Here is a 23751-nt window from a genome sequence, read left to right as displayed (position 1 = left end):
TCACAGCAGGAAGTATGGCAACCTGCAGGCAGAACATGGTGCTGAAGGAGAATTCTTCATCTTGATCTGAAGTCAGACAGGAGACTCTTCCGAAGGCAGCCAGGATGGGAGTCCTCCACACTGGGAGGAGCTTGAGCAGTGGACCCACAGCCCACCCCAACAATGAGGCACCTCCTTCAACAAGGCCACAACTCCTAATACTGCCACTTCCCATGGGCCAAGCGTATTTAAACCACCACAGGAGGAAGCAGATTCATTGTGAAGTGAGATCGTGGAAATGGCAGACCCAGAGATGGTGCCCAGGACTGTGTGTGTCCTCTGTCTGTAGGCCAGATGCTAAAGCCAGGCTGACCCATGGGGTGGAGCACATGTATCTGCATTCAGAGGGGAACTGAGATCCAGAACAACAGTTCCACCAGGCACTAAGGTGGGAATTCCAGACTGGAGATGGGGATTCAGATGACACTGAGATGAAGCCTGGATGTTTATCCTTAGCCATCAGAGCAGAGCTGCAAGATGGATTCCTATACATAGGAGGTGGGAAGAGAGAAGGAAGGAGCTGGACAGGTGGTGAGCATCGGCTGGGCCTCTGAAGTACAAGAACTCATTAGTTTTCACTATGGGTGTGTGTGTGTGTGTTGTCTACATACCTGGACACACACATGGCATGGAATTTGAAGGTCAGGGGACAACTTTTGGGAGTTGGTTCTCACATTCTACTTACTGTGCTGAAACAGGGTCTCTCTAGTTTCTGCTGTGCTGAACACTCCAGGCTGGTTGGCTTGTAAGCTTCTGGCTGGTTTTTCTATTTCCCCTCATCTTGATTTAGAAATGTTGGAATCACAGGTAGAGCCCAATACACCCAGCTTTTTTATAGTTCCTGGGATTGAACATGTGTCAACACTAGGCCTTCTATACACTAAGCCACCTCCATGGCTCTTTGGGAACAAGAGCTGGTTTTGAGCTCCTTTGTAACAAGGTTAACCTTGAAGTTATGTTCCTCCTACCTCCACCTCTCAAGTGTCAAGATTATAGGTATGTGCCACCACATCCAGTTTACATGGTACAGAGGATCAGACCCAAGACCTCACTCACACTAGATAAACACTCCACCTACTGGGCTATATCACCAGCCCATGAGTCCATGTTTCTATGAATGCTGGTAGACCGTCAGACTTCAATGAGGTTTTGAATCCAGCTGTGGATTTTACAGAAAAAAAAAAAGTGATGCTCCAAGCTCCACATACAATCAGATTGAAGGAAAACAGTCAAAACCTCTCCAAGAAAGAATGGGGCTGGCAAGAATGGATACAGAACTAGACTGTTAGGTTCCAGCACCATTAACATTAACAAGATGACTTAGGAGGTCATGAGGGGCCACATGAGAAGATTCACAGTTTGTCACTTGGCCACAAGCATCATGTCAGCTTCAAAGATGACAGGACACAGCGGCTTGGGAAGCTCCTGCAGATGAGTCTATATTCCTGGAAGTACAATATTCATGTCAAGTGGGGTAAGACTCCTCCACCCTTGGACTTTGTCAGGGTGTTGGGTCTACCTGGTAAGAAAGAACAGACACCCATAGGTGTCTGCAGACTCACTTTGTTTGGCTCATAGAAACCATTTTAACTGTTCTTAAGGCCTAGAAGTTAGTAGGAAGAAGAAAAGATGAGAAAAAGAAAAAAAAAGCTGATAAAAGTCAAAAGTTTTCAAACAAAAACCCCCAATTCCGGCAGGCTTTAGAAAGTTCAGACAATTCAGCACAGCCCTTTTGTAGCAATACCTGGAGGGATCTGAGAGATGTCTGCTTCCCATAGATCAAGCAGTTGCTTGCCAATTTGCCTCAGTGCTCACCACTTCTTGCTGTCCCCATGGCAAGGCTGAGTGCTAAATGTCTTTTATCATTGACTTTGCAGAAGAAAAAAAAAAAGGCTCCTTGTCCATGTCTCTATGGAAAGTGGAAAGATAAAGGCATGAGCTGTCCATGTGAGCTCACTGTTCCAGGTCTGCTCTTTATTTGCTTGACTAGCTTGGGGTTTTCAGAAGTTTGGGTTTGGGGGTTCACACAGAGAGGCAGCATAGTCCATAAAAATATCTGTTGTGAGGTTTGGGAGGGTGGCTCAGCGGGGAAAGTGCTTGCCATACAAGCAAGAGGGCCTTAACTAGATTGTCTAGCAATTGTATACTAATGGTTACTGTAATTCCTGCTCTAGGGAGGCAGAGACAGATAGATTCCTAGAGCTCACTAGACAGACAGACAGACAGACCGACAGACAGACAGCCTAAAGCTGGACTAGTGAACTATAGGTTAAATGAGAGACTGTCTCAAGGAAAAAAAAAAAAAAACAGGTGAAATAAAATATTCAAGAGGACACCCAACCCTGACCTCTGGATCATACAAACAATATGCACATGTATCCCCCTCCACACACACACATGTGAACATAGACACATGCATATGTATCCCATCCACACATGTGAACACAGACACATACACACAATATGCACATGCACCCCACCCACACATTTGAACACAGACACATATGCACAATATGCACATGCACCCCACCCATACATGTGAACATAGATAGATACACACACAATATGCATCTGTATCCCATGAACATATATGAACATAGATGTACACACAACAAGTATCTGAAGAGGAGGGGCTGAGGACTGGTGCAGACATTCAGTTTGAAGCTGTAAAGGCTCAGAGGATGCTGAGTGAAAGGACCATGCTAGAACAGAATTGGCCGATGTGTTATTTCAGAGGGCAGCCCAGACAGAAATTTCTAGGACAAATTTCATCTACAAGATGCAGATGAGTGGTTGAGCAGTCTAGTTTTCCAAATGGAACTGAGCATCCAGGATAGTGGAGCAGAGGCTGCTAGAGGTGGGAGTGAGAACTGAGGAAGGGCGGCATGCTTAGCCAGGAATTCTGGGGCTCCTGCTAACACAGCACCACCCATCTTCAACAGGCCAATCCAACAACAAGTGTGAAAAGCAGAAAAGGGAGATCTAGTCAACATGGCCACCCTAGGAAGAGGAAGACAGAGGCCCAGTGACCTCCACAGTCCATCTCCAGGGTCCTGCCATAAGGTTATGTTTAAATAGATAGTGAAGGTATGCATAACCAAGCAATTCCTATCAGGGTGTAGTCCTGCCTACCATCACCACCATCATCATCATTTCAGGACAGTCTCTTCTCCATTGGTCAGAACTATGGAAAATCTCTGCCCGGAAAACAAGCTTCTCTTCTGATTGGCACCAGACTTCATCCCTTTCCCTCTCCAAGTATAAGAATCTTGGAGGGATGCCAGTTTCCAGGGGCCAATTTTTTTTTCAACACTCCAATAGTCAAAGAGCAGAGTCTTTAGACTATCTTCATTCTTGCCAGAACAGGCGCATCGTGATCTGTTCAGTGTGGCCGTGTGACACTTACTGACCAAGGTGTCATAAAGTAGGCATTAAAATCATAGTACCTTGAAGGAATGTGCCAAGGATAAAATTAAAGAATGAATTCCTAAGTATTCTTGCATAATGCTTGACCTGTAGAAAATACTCGACAAAAGTTAGCCACTGTGACTCACAAGAGGGGGAAGGGTTGATCAGTTCTCTCCAGAAGCCCTGCCAAGTCCATGTTCATATCTCATTCATCTGAATTTCCTCCTTCCAAGAATTTACTGAGATGAGAGAAAACAAGTGGATTTTAACCTCATTTCTTTTTATGGCTTCTACTCATCACCCATCCCAATGGCTTTCTAACTCATGAAACAGCCCCCAGCTCACTGTGTAAACTACAGACTTTATTTTAGCTACTTCCATGGCCGCTTGTACCAGACATCCTAGAAGTCGGCTAAGGCTGACAGATCTCACTTGGAGCTGCCTGCTCACCGGCAACGCTTCAGACTTAAAGCTGATTGCCCAGGGACCTTTGATCCGCAGGGATAATATCCACGGGCTGAATCAAGCCCAAGTTCAATTAGCTGCTTATGAATTGAACCCAGAGGAAGCTGAAAAACATGCAACATTGAGCCGTTAAGAAGAGATCTCGTCCTTCAAATGCAGGATGTGTGGATGCTGTACGGGTTGCCCAGCTTGTGCCTTTATGACTAAATTTGCTGCAGAAAGTAAAATTCACCGGACAATCACAAGTTAGTCTTTTTCCTGGTAGAAACTGGTCCTGACAGGAATTATCTAGGTCTATTCTTCTTTACTGGTCAACTCCTGAGGACTAGGGAGATGGTTCAGCTGTTAAGTGCTTGGTGATCGCATAGAAGACCTGAGTTTGATTCCCAGCATCCATGACAGGTGGCTAATACCACCTGTAACTCAAGTTCCAGGGGGGTTGACATCCTCTTCTGGCCTATATGGGCATACAAATAGTTAAAAAGGAAAGTAAGTCTTAAGGAAAATGCCCTTTGTTTTGCTCAGTGTGCCCAGCTAATGACAGTTCCTCAGCTGTTAACAGCCCCTTCTTCCCATAGGTAAAGCTGCTTCTGGCCACTGAAACAAAAGTCAACGTCTTGGTACGGACAACGAGACTCTAACTTATCTAAATCATTAATTGTCAGAGATCCAGCCAAGCAGTGGGTGTCAAGGGGTGGCTATCTACTAAGTGTTTCCACTGTTGCTTTGTAAGGAATTGCTTCAAAACATAGTGACTTAAACGACTTTCTTTTTCTCAGGAGTTTCTGGGTTGACAGAAGTTAATCTAGTTTGTTCTTCTGGTCTCACGAAATTGAAGTTAAAAAGTCCATGATGGCCAAGCCACTCGTGCACCTGGCACTTTGACAGGGGCAACTGAAAGTTGAACCTCTCTTCTCTCCCTACCCCCACTCCCAGACTAGCCTCAAACTTTGTCCTTCTGCCTCCATTTCCCCTTTGATGTGATTATAGGTGTGTATCACCATGCTCAGTTTATAGGATGCTGGGAAAACAGGATTCAAAGCTTCCTTCCAACTGAGGGCCTCGGGTCCTCCCATCCCCAGCCCTCCATCCCTTCTTTCATAGCTAACCTTGCTACCTGGTCACTGGATCTCAACAGGCAGATTTCCCCCAGAGCACATGCCAGTGGACAAGCACTCCTCTAGCCTTTTGCACGATGTTTACTAATAACCTTGACCCCTGGCCAGGCCAATCACTGTGAGAGGGGATGCCACAGAGCCACTAAGTTGTAAAGAGATGCATGCTGCAGTGTTGTTGATCTAGAGGACAGGACCGTGTCTGTCCTCAAGCCCTTTCTACGTCTTTCTCATACTTTTCCATCAGCTCATCTTCCTCTGTCTTATTTTTCTTCTCTGTGTAACTACCAACCTCCTCTAAAAGACAACAAACATAAAAGGAAAAAAAATATGATCTGCTGTAACCAATTCCTGAAACAGCGGCCCCATGATTATGATTAGGATCTGGGAATCCTTCTGAACCTTTCAAGCAGTAAGTTGCAAACTCAAGGCCTGCAGGCATGTTTTGATTGAAGCTGGGTTTTTGTTTTTTTTTTTTAAATAGGAAAATTTCATCTAAAAATTCACATTCCAAGCTTCTTTTGAAAACTTAAAGGGTAGGCAACCCTTGGCCTACATTCTTCCACGGCTAAACCTGGCAGGTGCTGAAGTGGAGACTTTTCCTTCCCCTTTAAGAGAGTTTGGGGCCGTCCAGTTCACCTCAGTCCCCACATTCTGTTACAGAGTGTCTGGAACTACAGGTTTTAATAAATGTCTCAGCTGCATAGTTTTTATAGCTGCCTAGCCGCAGAAGCTCTTTGTTTTGTGTTTTGGATAGACTCTCTCATTTTCCAGGCTGGCTGAGATGACTTTGGACTTCTGGCCTTCTAGCCTCCACCTGCCATTGGCTGAGATTACAGGTATGCAACACCATGCCCAGTTTATGCAGCCTTTATGAGGTTCAAGAGATGGAACCCACAGCTTCATGAACGTGATACTACGAGCAAAATCAACTTATGGAAGGAAGGATTTATTTGGGCTTACTTTCCTGAAGACAAGTCCACAGTGGTGGGGAGGGATGGCAGTGGATGCACAAAGCAGGAAGCTTAGCCATCACATCTTCAACCACAGGAGGAAGTCAGAAAGAACTAACTGGAAGCGAATAAGGTTTTAAATTCTCAAAGCTCGCTCAGAGCAGTCAGCGACCAACCTCCGTCAGCAAGCCTGCAGAACCTCCCCAGACAGTGCCACCAACTAGAGACAAAGTGTTCAAATATGTGCATCCATGGTGGCGGGAGGGAGGATTTCTCATTCAAACCACCATTCTGGGTGTACTGGCTGATTTTATGTGTCAACTTGACACAAGTTAGAGTCATCAGAGAGGAAGGAGCCTCAGTTGAGGAAATGCCTCCATGAGATCCAGCTGTAAAGCGTTTCCTCACTGGGGGAGGGCCCAGCTCATGATGGGTGGTGTCATCCCTGGGCAGTCGTTTCTATAAGAAAGCAAGCTGAGCAAGCCACAAAAGCCAGCCATTAAGCAGCACTCTTCCTTGGCCTCTACATGAGCGCCTTTCTCCAGGTTCCAGCTATGCTTGAGTTTCTGTCCTGGCATCCTCCAGTGATGGACTATGAAATCGAAGGGTTAGCCAAATAAACCCTTTCTCCCCCAACTTGTTTGTTGATCGTGGTGTTTTGTCGAAGCAATAGAAACCCTAAGACACTAGCTTCTAGCTCTGGCTTTAAACTTCCCCTGAAGGTTCTCCCTCCCCCTGACCCCCACCATTTACCTCCTCTCCATAAAATATGCTTACTGTGTTTTTCATGCCTCACACAGCTTGGTCACCATGTCTTAGCTAAAGCCTTTCTTTCTTGGCTTGAAGCCAACTCATCCAACAATGCCTTGTCTGCCCAGAGTCTAAAATCCTACTTCCTTTAGAAATCCCTGCTAGAGCTGACAGTGGCAGTGTAAGGCTGGATTCCTCGGAACTTCCCTGGGTGGATCTAGGCCCTAGTCCTTCACAACGCTGCAGGCCAAAGTTTCATTACAGATATTCTGCTTTGGGATCACTAGAAGCTGCCTGAGACACAAGCGCTGGCTCCTCAGGAAAAGCAACTTTCTATCTTTTGAGGAAGACACACAGTGGAGTCCTTTTCAATGGGACAGACCTGGTCCAAATTTAAAGAAGCATCTAGAAGAGCATTGTGATTGGAGTTGTTAGGGTCGGAGCCTGAGCCCAGGCAGCCCCAGTAAGCTAGGCACAGCCTCTGGCATTAAATGGAGCAATAGAGGAACCACACAACAGTGAAATGAAGAGGAGGGAGATGTTTTTCATATGCCCACCTCAGGAAGAAGAATAAAGAGGGAGATCCAGTAACATTCCCCCACAGCCCTCCCAATCCATCTCAGAGGCCCTCGTACGAGGTTTGGGTTAAATATAAAGCAACAGGGAGCAAGATGGCTTGGTGGGTGAGGGCTTTTGCCACCAAATCTGACTACCTGAGTTGAATTCCCAGAGTCCACATGGTGGAAGAAGAAAAACAACACCTGCCAGGTGTCCTCTGATCTCCACGTTTACGCCATTGCATGACTTTCATGATAGATAATTAATTATGTGCACGCGTGCAGGGAGATGTGGTGCATGTGTGCGTGCAGGTGCCCTTAGACAGAAGGATCAGAGCTTGTGGAGCTGCCATTACAGGTTGTGAGCCACCTAATACGGAACTGAGCTCGGGTTTTCAACATGAGTAACATGCATTCCTAACTCTCCAGCCACAATGTAAATTTATTTATTATTTATAGCAGTTCTGGTAGACTGTGAACCCAGTTGTGTTCTCTTCCTAGAAAGAGAGGATCAAGCATCTATTCTTCCCAGATGGGGAAACAACAGCAGACCAAAGTATGGGTACCACCAATGTCCAACTTGGTCAACCAACAAGTTTTATTAGAGTTCCTTATAGGAATATGGATAAGGGGTTACTTACAGGACTACTCTATGACAGCTGTGTCACCAAAAATCCACCACAGCATAAACAAAAGCCCAGAAAAAAAAAACAAAAACAAAAAACTGGGCACCTGGAACACACTACACAGCCCACAGGCAGCTCAGTGGGCTGCAGACTGTCTTTCCAGCAGCTCACGTGATCTGAGCATTTTCCAGGTAGCTCAGCTGGTCTGAGAGTGTCTCTCATCTGGCCCTACAGTTCTTATACGCTTAAGGGAAGGAGAGGCCTAGGATATCTGGTCAGTTTCAGGAACTTCCCGAATCCTTTGGGTTGTTTACTTTCTGAGCTGAAGGTGCTTTCCTGCAGGATTCGATGATGTTTCACTTTTCTTAGAACATCCTGCTGTTTCCCTCCTTCCTAACACCCTGTCTCTTAAGGCTTCCAGGATGGAAGGTTTTAACTGCTACAGAACAGCCCCACATAAGATCAGATCTCCTGTTCTTGTCTCCTTCAAAGTGGTCTGACAAGTTGTCAGAACTGTGTGAAATCTCTTTCCTGGTGACAAGCTCTTCCTCTGGCTGATTCCAGCCTTTTACTTTTCAACATGAGATTTCTGGGGGGAATTCCAGTTTCTTAGAGACTGTGATTGTAGTGATCTGATAGCAAAGGGAGAGACAAATAACCCTTCAGAACATTGCCATTTCTGCCAGGACCATAAAAGAAGGTCTCAAAGTGTCCTTACAGTATCATGTTCTGCAGACTAGTTTGACAGGTAATCGTGAACCTGAGGGATCAAAACTCTGGCTCCCCCAGGCTATGTGAGAATATAGCACAAGTCAAGCCATACCAGCAGGCCTCACGCTTTCAACACGAGCTAAACAGAGTTAAGGGAATACCTCCCCAAAGGCTGGTTGGTTCTTACCTTTTTTTGTGTTTTCCACACTGCCTTCCTTCTGCAGTAATAGTTCTCAGTCTTCCTAATGCTGAGAGACCCTTTAACACAGTTCCTCATGTTGTGGTGACCTGCCCCCCCCAACCATAAAGTTATTTTAGTTGCTACTTCATAATTGTTGAGGATCTTAATATAAATATCTGTGTTTTCCAATGGTATCAGGCAGCCCCTGTGAAAGGGTCACTCAACCCCCCAGGTTGAGAACCACTGGTCTGCAGGTTGGTGAGGAATGGTGGCCAGCCTCCCTCCTTGCTCCCAGCCACAGGTCTGGGTGGGGCTTAGGAAAGTGCAGCACTAACAAGCTCTGCAGCAACCAGAGAGGTATGAGCCAGCTGTAGGAAACAGCTGGTAATAGGCTTCTTCTTCCCAATTCTTGCAGAGCACAGGTTGGGCAATTTGGCACACATGGTCCTAGAAAACCATCTCAAAAGCCTCCTGGTTCTCTGGAGAGTTGGAGGGTCAACGAGAGGCAATAAGGGGGACACTCTGCACGCGCATGCACACACTACTCCACTTCTACATTCGGAACACAACATTAGCTTCCCGCAGCTCTCTCCGCCCAGATGCCCATATGGTCAGCTCCTTGCTCTGCCTGCCCTTTGAGGCTTTCTGTAATAGCACTTGACCTAGAATCTGCCTTCTGCCTGGCCACAAGGGATTGTTTGCAGACCTGCAGGAGAGCTAATAAATAAATGATGGGCTTCTTTCTGGCCACTGGAACCCATCTCAAGGTCAGCGATCTTGCAGAACGGTGGCTTCACAGGGCTTGCTAAGATTAAAAAATCATCAGCTCCCACTAACCACATCCTCTCTCTCTCTCTCTCTCTCTCTCTCTCTCTCTCTCTCTCTCTCTCTCCCTGAAACTTCGAAGCTTCCCTGCTGCAAAAAGGGAACACAATTAAGGCTCGATAAAATTTTAATAGCAGGAATTATGCACTCGGCAACCAGCCTACAATTAGCTGTTGCTATGCTACGGGCAGAACCTAATCACGATAATGAGGCAAACAAAGGGAGGGAATTAATCAGGGCTATAAGGTTAGTGCTCGGCTGTTCTGTCTCAGAGCACTGACTTCTGAAACACAGCAGTTGGGCCCCTGGGAAATCTCAGGCCTGTGCAAGGTTAGACCAGCTGATGTGTGTGTATCGAGCGTGTGTGTGTGTGTGTGTGTGTGTGTGTGTGTGTGTGTTCTCCTGAGCCAAGAAGGCTATGTGCAATTTATGCCTACCACCACAATGTTTCTGCATCTATCTTACAGTGTAGGGTTTGCAACCTACGGAAGCCATAGCAACCCTGCAGAAGAAGAGATTATTCCGTAGGTTGCAAACCCTACACTGAAAGACAGCTATTCCAAGTGAGGCTCTTGGCTCGAGACTGCACCTGGGAGCTGTTAGAAATGCAGAAACTTGGGGCTGGAGAGTCAGCTCAGCAGTTAAGAGTGCAAAATGCTCTTGCAGGGGATCAGAGCTCTGTTCCCAATACTCCCAGCTTATAGCTGCCTGGAAGTCCAGCTCTCTGAGAGTTGATGCCCTCATCAGGACCCCTAGGCTATCAGGAGGGCACACAGACACATGCACACACACACTCGTGAGCACATGCACCCACACACGCACACACAACTTTTTTTTTTTTTTCATCTTAACAGAAAGAAGATACAGAATCTCAGGCTGCTCTGGCCTCTTGAGTTACCCTAATTATTATGTGGTTTCTGTGTACACTGAGTGTGCACTGAACCTGCCTGTTCTGCCAGGTAGCAACCTAGTTGTAAAAACTGTTTTATTGTAACTATGATCTCTGCCTGGTTCTGAACGAGGCATTCAGCCCATATGATTATTTTACTTCACCATTACAATAATTAGGTGGTAAACAAGCCAGCCTCCTGTCCAGCGGGAGAGATATCTCAGTGGAGAACACATAAAGTTCACCCAGCATGAGGAGCTCTCCCTACTGTGGACAAGAAAGGGATGATGTTCAGAGAGGCCAGGAAACATCCAGCTCACTGCTAACATCAGGAGGGCAGAGAATCGCAACCCCAGCATTTTCTCAACCCCAGGCTCTTCACTAGCCTATAATAACTCCTGTCACGTAGACACAGGGCAAGCAAAGACAGCTGTACCTCAGCCCAGGATATTAAAAAGGATTATGAGTGTGTTTTTTAAAAGTGGACAGAAGAGTCTCAGGTGACAAACGCCTGTAGCCACAGCACCTGGGAGGGAGAAGCTGAAGGACCATGAGTTCAGGGTCATGAGTGGGGTTGATAGAAGACTGAGGAGGTAGCAGGAGGCTGACGTTTGTGTAAGCAGTGAGATCCTTTCTAAAGGTGTGTGTGTTGTATACGCGGTGTGTTCAGCGATCACAAGAGGACAGCTATCACTATGTCACTCTCTGCTTATCTTTCCAGTCCAGATCTCTCCATGGACTCAGGACTAGCATTTTCTCAGTGAGGCGGGAAACCAGCAAACTTGAGTAAGCCTCCTGTCTCCACACCCACTCAGAGCTGGGGGTATAGGCAAGCAAAGGACACCTTGCCCTTCTCCTTACATGGGTGTTGGGCTCTGAACTCCAGTTCTCCTCACTGTACAGCACAGACTCTCGACCACGGAACCCTCGCTGCAGGCTGATCAGGATTGTGTGGGGTTTTTGCGTTTGTTTGTTTGCTTTCCAGCCTTAATGATAGAAAGACATTGGGGTGATGGGATCAGCCTTAGCAAAGCATAATGACCCGAGGGCAGCAGGACTAATGAGAACACACACATGGGCTGTGTGTCCCTGTGTCAGGTAGGGCTGGACTGAAGCATCTTTGAATGTCAAGGTAAGGGGTGGGACTTCACTGGGAGTTGGTGAACTGTCAATATAACAGCTCCAGAAAGATCTGTCCTGGCTTTTTTTTTTTTTTTTTTTTTTTTTTTTTTTTTTTTTTTTTTTTTTAGCTTTATAGACAAGTCCAAAGAAAACCTGAGAGCCTGGAGCCACCATTCGGTCTTGAGGACCAAAGAGGAAGAAGAAGCAACAAGATCCAGTGTAAGGAAGGGGTAAGTCAGTGAATTCCAGGCTCCAGCTCATGCCTTCCTGAGTGAGAAAAGAGGGAGAAAGCTGACTTGGGGGAGAGACAGGTGTGCTTTGAGGTGTAGTACAAAGGCTGTGACTCCCAGCCGCTGCTCTGCTCGGCCAGGATCACAGCTCATCCAACAACTGTTTACGGAGGGGCAGGGCAGGGCAGGGCAGAGGAAGACTCCACAGAGCAGCAACAAGGACAGATAACCTCAGCTGGGTGCCTTATGCAGCTGGGGTGGGGGGACTTACAACATGTATCCCTTGACACAAGTTTTAAAAAGACTTATCACCCAAAGATTCTCACTCTAAGCTGGCTGTTCAATTTTCTAGGGAGCTTTAGAAATAGGAGAGCTTGAGACACACGCCTCCCAAAGATAGATACACTTGAGTTGGTTGAAGGTTTCTATCTAAAGCTCCGAGGGTCCCAGCTAAGCCTCCAGTTTCATCAAAGACCATCAGGGACATATCAACAGTTACACCAGTGGAGTTATTACTCATGGCGGGCGGGGTGGAGGCAGGCACACACAGGAGCTGTGAGGGATGTTCTCTTCAACAGAGGGTGGAAGAAAAAAGTGATTCTATCATGTGGGTGCTGGTGGCAAGGCTTGTAGAGGATGCTTGTGGAACAGTGAGGGCTGCTCCAGGCTGAATATCAGAAAGCAGGGGAAGGGGCTGGGCAGACGGCTGAGTGGGTAAACTGCTCACTGGGGAAGCATAAAGACATGAACTCATATCCCAGCACCTAGGTAAAAGGATGGGTGCAATGGTCAGCACTCCTATAATTCCAGGGGTGGGAGTTGGAGGTAGAAAGCCAGGGATGTTTGCTGGCCAGCCAGTCTAGGTGATCTGTGAGCTTCGGGTTCAATAAAAGACCCTGTCTCAAAAAGTAAAGAGGAGGGCCTCAGAGTTAAGAGCACTTGCACTCTTGAAAGGGATGTTAGTTCAGTTCCCAGCACCCACTTCAAGCAGCTCAAAACCAATTGTAACTCTAGCCCCAGGGGATCTGGGGCCCTCTTTGGACCTCCATGTATATCCACACTCATGACACATATATACAGATAACACATAAATAAAAATAAAGTCTCTAAATAAAAAGAAAGTTTAAAGCAATACAGCAAGATACCCGATATCCACCTGTGGCCTGTGCACATGCTCACACTTCTGCTTGCACACACACACACACACACACACACACACACACAAAGAGAGAGGGGGAGAGAGAGAGAGAGAGAGAGAGAGAGAGAGAGAGAGAGAGAGAGAGTCAGTCCAGTGACAACCTTAGGGTTGTCATCTCAAGAAAGTTCAGCTGTAGCAAGAGACAGGAATGAAAATGGAAACTGCCAAAGTAAAAGAGGGAAGATCTGGTCTTCTGTGGCTGACAGGGCAACTTTGTTTTCATCTGTGGTTAGATAAATCCTGAAGTGGCCTTGCCATGTCTCATTTTATCCCATCTGAGGATTTAGCGGGGCCGTGAGTGGCACCATATGAAACCATTCTCCTTCAATCAGACACTAGCCTGGCTCTGCTGGAGGGTCCCACAGTTTCTGAAGTCACTGGCCTTTTTGTCTTTTTCCATCATCCATCACCATCCTATCCTGTCACAACGGCCACTCCCCACCCCCCAGAGGAATGAAGACCTTAGGCAGAGGGGGCAAGGGATTGAAAGGGTTAAAATTAAGTGTGAGAAGGAGAGCTGCTTCCTATCACCAGGTGAAAAGCTGAGATGCAGGGCAGGAAAGAAGAGAGGGAGTCACCATCCTTCACTGCCTCACAACCAGCCCTCACCTGTCAACAGTGACCTTGACACTGCCCCTACCCTGGAACAAGTGACCTTGACACTGCCCCTACCCTGGAACAAGAACTTTTTGCCACCATCTGGTTTGGCAGCAGATGATTGGCAGTGCTCAGTTTGGTGTGAAGGGGAACCTTCCTGGGGCAGAGGGCTTGCAAAGTGAACAAAGCTGGGTTCCAGATCTCATGTGGGGGTGTGGGGAGGGAAAGGGAGAGAAGGAAAGGGAGAGGGAGAGGGAGAGAAGGAGAGGGAGCGGGGGAGAGAGAGAGACAGAGAGAGAGAGAGACAGAGAGAGAAAGAGAGAGAGAAAGAGAGAGAGAGAATATACGTGTGTGTATTGTATTTGTGCATGCGCACAATGCTTTCGACAGATCTTGGGAAGACTATGTTTAAGGTATGTTGTCATCTACCTGTATGTGTCCACGGCTCTCTCTGAGTTTGTTTCCCAGACAACGCATCTGGATGTACTGATGTTCTCTTTAAGGTATAGGTGTCCTGCAGCCCTCCACCTTCACTTCAGCTCCTGAGAAGACCTTCCAGGGCTCCCACCTGGCCCAAGAGACTAGTATAGGGAATTGTTGTGACATTCCTCTACTTTGAGGCTGGATCCATGAAATCCCGATGATCTGAGGTCCCTGGAAGCATGGAGGTGCAGGTGGCACCTACATGCCACATCTTTTATTATCATTATTATGTATGGAGTTGGGTGGCACCTCGTGTGGAGGTCAGAGGACAGCTTAATGGAGTTGATTCTGTCCCCTTTACACAGGTCCTAGGGACCAAATTCAGGTCGTCAGGATTTTGGCAAGTGCTTTAATCCCGGCTCCCATTTTGCCCTGGCTCCCACAGTGTGCCATGTCTTTTGTGCTTGTGTAGGCATGGCCTCTCTCCTTTCTTGAGTACCTGTACCTACCTTGCCCTATTCTACCTTCAAGACAGACTACAGAGGGCTCGTACCCCAGCTTCCCCAGTCACTGCTCCCTCAGGCTTCCAGAGGGAACTTTTGCTACTGCCCCAGGGAAAACTCACACAGTTATTTGTTGCCTTGGTGTTCCTTACTGACCTGACAGGGAGCTGCCTTGTTTATTGCTTGGTCCACTACCCCAGACCTATGCCAGACTTCTGAAAGGTATCTATAAATGGGGAGGGACAGAAGATGAGGGAAGAATTCAGGATCATATCTAATGCCCAGCAGTGGCAAGGGCTCTAAGAGTGGCAAGAGAACACTGGCCTTTCCTCTGGCAGGTAAGTGGCTGCCTGGCTGCTGTGAACCAGACAAGTAGCTGGTTCATATCTGGACCATGCCATGGGTGGTCAGTCATTCCTGCCCTTTCTCTTCCTATTGTACAGGACAGTTCTAAACTCAAGAAGAAAGTGCCCCCTCCCCAGGAAACAGCAGATGTCCTAGTGTGAGCTTCAAGGCCTCAGAGGACAGGTGAGCTGACAGTGGCTTCTCTTAAACCAGTCCTAACCCAGTGACTCTCTGTCCTTTGAACAAGCTCTTCAGTGAGGACACAAAGGGGAAAAAAAAAAAGAATTCTCAGAAAACTGGGGCTGGTGACTAGGAATCAGGAAATACAATGCTCACCCCCTGGGACAGAAACAGAGGGACTTCAGCACCCCTGCAGGGCTGCTGAGTCCCCAGCAGACACAGAAAGCCATTGTCTGGGTTTCTACAGGGGGTTCCTGTAAGCCTTGATAACCAAGGGACACCCAATCTCCTCTGGAAGCTTAAATCCCAGAACCAGACTCACCCCTTTTCTTGTCTGGGGTGAATGTGGAGGCTGGAGATGAATCTTGGGTGCAGTTCTTCGGGAGCCATTCACTTTGTTCCTTAAAAAACAACAACAACAAAACCTTTTTAAAATTTATTTCTTGGCCGGGCAGTGGTGGAACACACCTTTAATCCCAGCACCTGGGAGGCAGAGGCAGGTGGATTTCTTAGTTCGAGGCCAGCCTGGTCTACAGAGTGAGTTCCAGGACAGCCAGAACTACACAGAAAAACCCTGTCTCGAAAAACCAAAAAAAAAAAAAAAAAAAAAAAAAAATTTCTTGTGTGTATACATTGATCGTGTCTACTCCAGCTCCCCTTCCAACTTCTAGACATTTCCAGCCTATCCCCTCTTCCCAACTTCATTCCCCTTCTCCCTCTTGGTAATCAATTCACTGAGTCCAATTAGTGATGCCTGTTAATATATCAACTGAGCTGGCTGACCTGATCTTGTGCAGGTAACCATAGCAGCAGTGAAGTCATAGGTACGACAGGCCCCTGCACGGTGGAGTGTGCTACTGGCAATCTCAGGCCAGGGTTCTGATCCCAGCTCCACCACCTGCTCTCTCTGTGATCATAGACAAGAAGCTTGAACTCCCCCAAGTCTCCCTACCATCATCTGTCTGTAATAAAGACATCTGGGCTCTTGCTGAGGCTAGTGGGATTTGAGTTAAAGACAGCAGACAGGGGAAGAACAGCACCTGGCCCGGCACACCAGAGATTCCCCAGAGAGTCCTTGCGTTGTCTTCCTCCACAGGATGGGAGCGGGGCTGGCCAGAAACTCCTGGCAACCCACCCAGACATCCTACTTTCTCATCAGAATGGATGATCCAGGGATTTACCTGCATCTAAACGCTCTATGATTATGTCCTTGGCAAAGAGGAAACGCTTGGCAGGAGGTAATGGCTCAGTCAGTCCAAATACTGCCCCTCTGTTGCATAAAGCAGGTCTTCATAATTTTCCCAAAGAAAGACAGTCCATCTGCCTGCAGGTTGGGCCTCGAGTTGGAACACGCTGGAACTGATAAAGGGACACCCCTTCCTGTGGCAATTGTAGAGATTCTAATCACCTCTCTGTCCAGCCTCCCATGTCTGCAGCTTGGAGTGATTCATCTCCAGGGCCACCTCCGAGAGCCTCTCAGCTGCTATTTAATTAGAATCCAAGGTGCTGGGTGCCCCAACGCTTTAATTGTATTTGTTAATGGGTACGTGTGATGATCGCCACCACACTCCAGCACAAGGCCAAACAGACAAAGATGATTAAAGGGGATCTTTAAAACTCCAGCTCCCTGCAGCCTGCTCCACTAATTGAGTAGCAGAAGAAGGGCTATCGAGTGCCCTTGCTCCTTCTTTTTTAAAAATTAACTCCTGGCTCCCGAGTCCTCCTTGGAGCAGTGTACTGGCCGCATGGCTCAGAGCATTTGGTTCCAACCCCATCTGTCACCTGTCACTTAGGCGCTCCCTCCATCAGCCACTGGCTGGGAGTAGGGGAGTAGCCTGGAGGAGGAGGAAGAGGAAGAGGAGGAGGAGGAAGAGGAGGAGGAAGAGGAAGAGGAAGAGGAGGAGGAAGAGGAGGAGGAGGAGAGAGGTGCTTTCAAGGCGTCAAGCAGGTGATAACGTTGCCTTGACTATACCACCTGACTATAGCACTTAGCTGAGGTGGCCTGGAGGTGACTCTGTTGCCTAAACTCTGCTCCAGGGAAGAGCTCCACCCCAGTGAATCCTTTACCTCCTCTATTATCTGTGGAGGAGAGGGAGGGGCTTGCTGAGGCTCCCAAGAAGGCTCTTCCCTCCATCTTCCCAAGGGATGTTAATGTGCCTGATCCTGTGGTGACCTCCTTCAGGAACCAGACTGCTGTGGTTCTGATTGTATACGGCCCAAAGAAAACAGTTATATAAGAAATACTCATGCTAAAATATCCCCAGTGATTTATCCATTTATCCAAAATACAATTCAAACTTTATGCCATCACCTGATACATCTCCATCCTTATCATCTATCCCTTGCTTACAAAGCTCCAGCCTCAGGACCTTTGCACTTGCTTTCTCTTCCATTTGGAAGAATTGCTCTGATCAGACTCTTCTGACTCCTCAGATTTCCCTCTTGTGGTGTATAGACTCACCACAGGTCCAAGTGAGTAGACCCAAGGGACCATAGACTGAAACCTCTGGGTCCCCAAGCCAGAGAGAGAGAGGGAATTTTTTGTGGTATCCAGGAGCCGAGGCATGTTAAGAGCTGAGGTGTGGATGTCTCTGTTGGAAATATCAACCTCCAGCTTTCTCCCAGCATCCATCTTCCAACCTGCTGCCTCCCATGTAGACCCAGCTCCACTGGGTGCCACCCACTTTTACACTCTTCACATCTCTTTTCTCATTGGTCATGGGCCCCCTCCCCTAGCATCCTTCCCTTGCTTACCATTGCAGCACAGTATCCTTGAGGTTGGGCTCATCTAGCATCCACTCCCTTTTCAAACAGCCCAATATTGAGTAGGAACCGTCTACCACTCCAGGGAACATAGGCTTGGTAGGACTCTCCTGTCCAAAAGTGACATTGGTTCCCACCTCTTGAAGTCTGAACTCTGGAAGATAGAAAGAAAAAAAAATCCTGGTGGGAGTTTAGTCATTCTGGTGAAACAAAGCCTGGCACTCAAAGCTGACCGGCTCTGTGTTCTTTCCCATCAGCTTGTAGGTGTGCACTTCTAGGTGTGCACTGCACTTTTCCATCAAATCTGATAGGATACAGAGCTGGGTTTTTTCCTGCTTGCAACCAGGACTCTGTGGTAGGTTCTGACTGTCTCGACCATCAATACAAGCTGGTTGGAGACATCCCTATTTTCTTGTACTTATGCTGGGTGAACTCTGTGGTCTTGGTTTCTTGCTATATGAAGACAACAATGGTACATTCCCAGTTACTGTGAGAATGAAAAAAATGCATGGAGCCACCACCCACCCCATCCCACCCCAGTTCCTTCCCACTTCTTACATGAGGCCAAGAGATGTGGTGATGCAGGCACAGCAGGTTCCACAGAGGTTGCCATGGGAACTCCAGCCACATGTGCAACATCCCTGGGGATGTTCAGGAGGGGCTAGGCAGCTGCTGGGGGCCAGGCTACAATGACTAGCTTTTGGAGCAGAAGGCCTTCTCGGCTGTTCCAGTCCCCCAAATCACCACTCAGCTCAGCTCTGAGAACTCCAGTCAGAGCAGCTGTTCAACTGTAGTGACCTGAGGAGGGGCTACTCCAAGCAACTCCTAGCTGCCAGTGTCTCGGGAGGCTGGCAGAGAGGAAAAGCATTATTCAGCTTGGAATCCTCAGACTAGAAGCAGCCTAAGAAGCCATTAAGTCGATCAATCCAACTCTCCTTCAGTGAGCCAGCTCTGGGAGCCAAGCACAGAACTAAGGCAGCTGGGTCAGAGACAGAGAGTCAGGAGACATGGAAGGTCTTGCTGAAAACAAAGATGGAAATGGAAAACATGGGCCATGGCTACTGCTTGTCAGTGGCCGCCATGTGTTAGCCAGTTGGCTGGGTTCTTCACAGACATCTGCTGTGGGTCTTTTCCTGTGGAGAAATGAACAAACATCTCTTCACCCCAGACAGGGCATCGATAATAGACAAACAATTCCATCCAAGTATGGATTAGTAACCCAGTGAGTTAGCTGGTTATTTGCAGGAACATGGTTGAGGGGACTTGCTTACAGGAGCTTGAGTGACCCCAGAGTCCACTCAGCACGAAACAAGGGACTAACATCCTCCTACAAGTTGTGAAAACGGTGTCCCTGGAGTGCCCTGCACCAAGTTCAACTGATCTGAGAGACTCCTCTGCCTGGCAATCATAGCCTTGGGTGGGTCTCCTTTCTGAAACATTCTGAGCTTGGTATGTTCTGTTTACTTCCTGAGTCTTATGATATCTCCAGAGTTTCTGTTTGGAGAAAAGATCTCCATAACAACATCCTTCCATATGTGTAGGAGAGCTAAGGTGGGAGGAGTAAAGAGAAGAAGAAGAAAAGGAAGAGGAGGAGTGAGGAGGGGAGAGAGAGAGAGAGAGAGAGAGAGAGAGAGAGAGAGAGATATGCTCTCCACACAGGTATGGAGAGCAGTCTCGGGTAACAACTTTTATTTAGGTTAGCTAATTGGGAAACAAGTCTCTTTGTATGGGCATATTGTTATTGAGCATTACCAAACATATAAAGCCTTTGATTAATCTTTAAGCATTAGAGTCTCATTTTCTTACTGGGCCCACGTGGATGGCAGGATGGTCTGAGCAATGCCCAGCCTTTTGGAGACAGCATGGAAGATTGGCAGAGCCATCTCCCACGCTGGCATCTCGTGGGTGGCAGGGCTGGTGTTTCTGGCTGGCTGTTTTTAGCTGCGGCGCATGTGGCCTCTGGCAGCAAAACATGGCGGCTGAGCTAGGCAGAGCCGCTGCAGCTTAGATAGTGGGCTTGACTAGCAGCCATTTTAAATAATTACTTCAACACATATGTGCTGAAACTACCAAGAGTTTTTAGTGGGACCTCTTTGCCACTGTGGATGCTGAGCTCAGAGAAATTAGACCACATTGTCCAAGCGTTCCCTGGCTAGGAAGCACCATCCTGTCTTCTATGCTGTCTTATGCATCCACAGTGCTTGGAGTTGTGAGGGAGATGCTCATGAACACACAGGGCAAAAGGCAACTGGTACTTAAAGCCCAGTAAGGCTGTAAAAGCAATGGAACAGTCAGTGGCCACCCTTGAATGTTGGGTGCGGTGAAGAGATACTGGCCAGTGAGCCTAAGAGGATAGAAGAACAGAGATCCAGCAAGGAAAGGTGGAGGGGATGGAGGGACTTTGCAGTGTGAATCCAGAAATAGCAGCTGCATTAAGCATCCTGTGGACATCCTCATCCTCAGGACAGTTGGCGGTACAGGTATGAGTCTGGTCAGGATCAGGAGCTTAGCCTTAAATGGAAGGCCAAGAGCTTTGAACTTAGTCTTGTAGGAAAGGGGAGACCAAGTGTTTCCAGAAGGGGAGTGATGTCAGATTTGCCTGACACTCAGGTGGCACCACTGTGGTATGTAGAAAGGGCAAAAGAGCAGGTCAGAACAGAGAAGGATTTACCCTAAGACTATTGTCAGGTTGTCGAGGAAAGGAGTTAGAGAGACTGGAACTGTAGCAGATGTGGAGACAAGGAACCTCATCTTGGAGGGACATTTCAGTGACAGGTTCAGACTGTCACTGGCAGGACGCTGAGAACAAAATTGAGCTCCTTTCAGAAGCTATTGCATGTAGAGAAACACAGGAGTGTCTCTCTACATGCACATCACATAGGTGTGTGCATACACCCGAACTCACATTGGTGGTCATGTGTTTGTCTGAGTACACGAAGCTCTGTAGACTCTTGAAGTTTTGTTCACCCATAGAACTGCTTTTCTGTATCTGCCCACGGCCTGGGTGTGTCTCCTCTTCTCACTGCAGCTGCAAATACAGCCCCGCCCTGCTGTGCTCTGCCTTTGTGCAGGAGTCTGTGTGCCAGGCACCCCTCCGGGGCTTAGCTGCTTTAGAGACTCCAGCTACTAAAGTCAGATGCCTCTTCCTTCCCCGTTTGATGCTCCAACATGAACCCCAGGCAGTTCTTCAAAGGGAGCCACTTGGGGGGTGGAAGAAAGAAAGTAAACATTGGATTAAACTGAGAACTAACCCAGCCTCTGCTGCAGACCTGCTGTGGAGCCCCTTACAGGCAGTCTTTGAATTAATAATTGTGTTTCCTTCCAGTCAGGACCCCAGCTGTAAGGGAAATGAAGCTATACTCACCCCTGGCTTCCTAAGGCGAGGTGGGCTATCTCTCCAGTGTGCCAGTGGCTGCCCGGGAGCTGCTTCTCCTTACAGGGAGAAAGAGAGCTGGTCATCTCCCTTTCTGATTTCCTTCATCCCTTCTTTTCTCCTTCCCTCTCCCACCACTTTTTTCTGCCCTTCCTCTTGCCTTCTTCCTTCCCTTTCTTCCCTTCTCCCGTACTCCCCTTCCCTTACTCCCCAGTCACCAATCAAGGTGGGCCCCAGGTCGTCACACTGGTTCCGCTATGCACTGACTCTGTGATTTCGTGACTGTGGGCAAGTGGGTTTGAAGTAAGGGGTGGCTGTGGTCTTCTCACAGGGTTGATTGATCTTAAGAAAATCCAGGGCTAAGGATGTGGCTCAGTGGTTAGAGTCCTTAAACAGCAAGGACACCCTTTCATTTGATCCCCAGTACCACACAAACAGGCTGTGGTGTTACAGGCCTGTCATCTCAGCACTCAGAAATTGAAGGATCAGAAAGTCAAGATCACCCTCAGCTGCTCAGTGAGTTTGAAGTCAGCCATATGAGATCATGTCTCAAAGAGAAAGCGGCACCACACTCAGTGCTAAAGGGACTAAATACATTGTAGCCAGCTTGGTCAGAGTTCCCTCACTGTGACAAAATACACGAAATGATCAGTTTACAGTTTGCTGATGGTTTCAGAACTTTCAGCCTATAACTGCCTGGTGCCCTCACTTTACGATCATAGCACCATAGTACTTTGTGGCCTGTCCATCTCATGGGAGTCAAGAAGCAAAGAGAGGGGCTGCCCCCTCCCTTCATGGGTGCACCCCCTAGGATTGCACTTCTACCTCTTAAAGGCTCTACTACCCCTCAATAGTACCACAGGCTAGAAAACCAAGCCCTCAACCCACTGTCTTAGGACAACATTCCAGATTGAAACTGTAGCCCCGGGGCCAGAGACTGGTTAGCAGGTAACTGTTTGCTATGCAATCAAGAGGACTGGGTTTCAGATCCCAGCACCCACATAACAAGCTCTTACATACAGCTGTGTCCCCAGCCCTGGTGAGGGCAGATACTGGGTCTTGCTAGCTTTCAGCCTAGCTAAGAAAACAGGCAGTTTCAGGAAGAGGTTCTGCCTTAAAGGAATAGGTAGAGAGTGATAGAGGAGGACCCCAGATGCTGTCTTCTGGCCTCTGGGTGCATACCTGCACACACACACTCCAACATACACCCCACAAATAAATGACAAATATTTTTAAAGAAATTATACATCATCAAATTGCCACTATTGTTATGTAGTGACCATATGTATCTCTCAACCTCAGTCTGCTCTCATTAACAGAGTGTTTAATTCTACAATTGTCTGGTTAGGCAAGCTTTATTTAGATGGGCCAGACAGTAGCCCCATCCTCAAGTCGAGATTTCAGAGAGCACCCCTCACTGGGTTTTGAGGTCTCTTTTATGGAAAAGGGTTAGGGTTCATTGAAAACACTGGTTGAGACCATTGGCTATTCGCACCTAGACATAGGACTCAGGGTTCAAGGCTGCCTGCAGGGTAGGTGAGTGCAAGGGTACATCATGTGGAAGGGGAGTCATCACAATTGTTCAGGGGGTTAGCAAGGTAAAGGGGTGGGTATACATGATGGGGTTACAAGTTCAGCATAAGTGGAAACCCATGGTTTGCAGATATATTAAGTTTAGGAAGCAGAAATCTATTCTTGTAAGGTATGGAGACATAGTAACAATGTATAACGTATTGGCTTCTGTTTCAGTTTTAAAAAAGTAAGGGTTTTCTTAAAAGGCAGCCTCTAGAAGAGGCTCAGCAAAGCAAAGGCTCAGGAGAATTAAGGATAACTTTCTGGAGGAAAATGGCTCTTAAAGACAGTGAATTTCACCAACTGAACCCTTTGGGACAAATGCTGACTTTCCAATCCTTCCACCTCTTTTAAAAAATAGCCTTGTTGTTGTTGTTGTTGTAATAGAGAGAGAAGACTCAACCAACCTCATACAATGTAAATCTAATCAGAGTGAGTAAACCTGGCATGAGGGTGGCACAGATCCAGAGGCAGAACGTTCCAGCTTTCCAGAGTCCCTCCATCCCGAGAGTCACAGCCAGCCTGACTTATAATACCAAAGGCTCGAGGCCTGCCTGCCTTTATACTCTGTAGTAGTAGAATCACCAAGCCTGCACCCAGTGTCTGGCATCTTAGGCTCAACATCATTTCTGTGAGACTCTCTTGTGTTCTCTATTCCTGCTCTTTGCTGTACCCAGTTGTGCTGCCTAAATTACATGCTTTCCTTACCATCCATTACTGGTGGGTATTTGTGTGGTTTCTAGTTTGTGGGTTCTACAAGGAGCCCAGTTATGAATATCCCTGCATGTGACTTCTTGGCAGATGCAGAAACAAACTTGTTAGTTATATACCCAGATTCCAGTATATGAATCCGACTGTATTCAACTTTCGTGACACTTCTGTTTTCACAGAGCGACTGTACCCATCTGCCATCTCACTGGCAGTAT

General features: G+C 47.5%; 2 long non-coding RNA genes across 3 annotated transcripts in view; one reads left to right on the top strand and one right to left on the bottom strand.

Moving 5' to 3' along the window:
- Positions 1–1922: 1922 nt before the first annotated feature.
- Positions 1923–19416, bottom strand: LOC143439255 (uncharacterized). Its single transcript, XR_013107576.1, has 4 exons — positions 18439–19416; positions 17872–18034; positions 15440–15518; positions 1923–4369 (listed from the first exon to the last, which is right to left on the bottom strand). It is a non-coding gene; the product is annotated as an uncharacterized LOC143439255 (long non-coding RNA).
- The window catches only part of LOC143439254 (uncharacterized), a 27688-nt gene continuing 14741 nt past the window's right edge, over positions 10805–23751 (top strand). The window contains exons 1-3 of one of the 2 annotated variants that reach the window (XR_013107575.1): positions 10805–11305; positions 11770–11871; positions 15036–15120. This is a non-coding gene — a long non-coding RNA (uncharacterized LOC143439254). Of the gene's footprint in view, positions 11306–11769; positions 11872–14764; positions 14931–15035; positions 15121–23751 lie in introns of those variants that run through there. The other variant, XR_013107574.1, reaches the window with a different exon arrangement.

Source organism: Arvicanthis niloticus, chromosome 26 (assembly GCF_011762505.2).
Source record: "Arvicanthis niloticus isolate mArvNil1 chromosome 26, mArvNil1.pat.X, whole genome shotgun sequence".
NCBI lineage: Eukaryota > Metazoa > Chordata > Mammalia > Rodentia > Muridae > Arvicanthis > Arvicanthis niloticus.
Note: the sequence above shows the minus strand (reverse complement) of the source record. Positions and strands in the feature narration are given on the sequence as shown.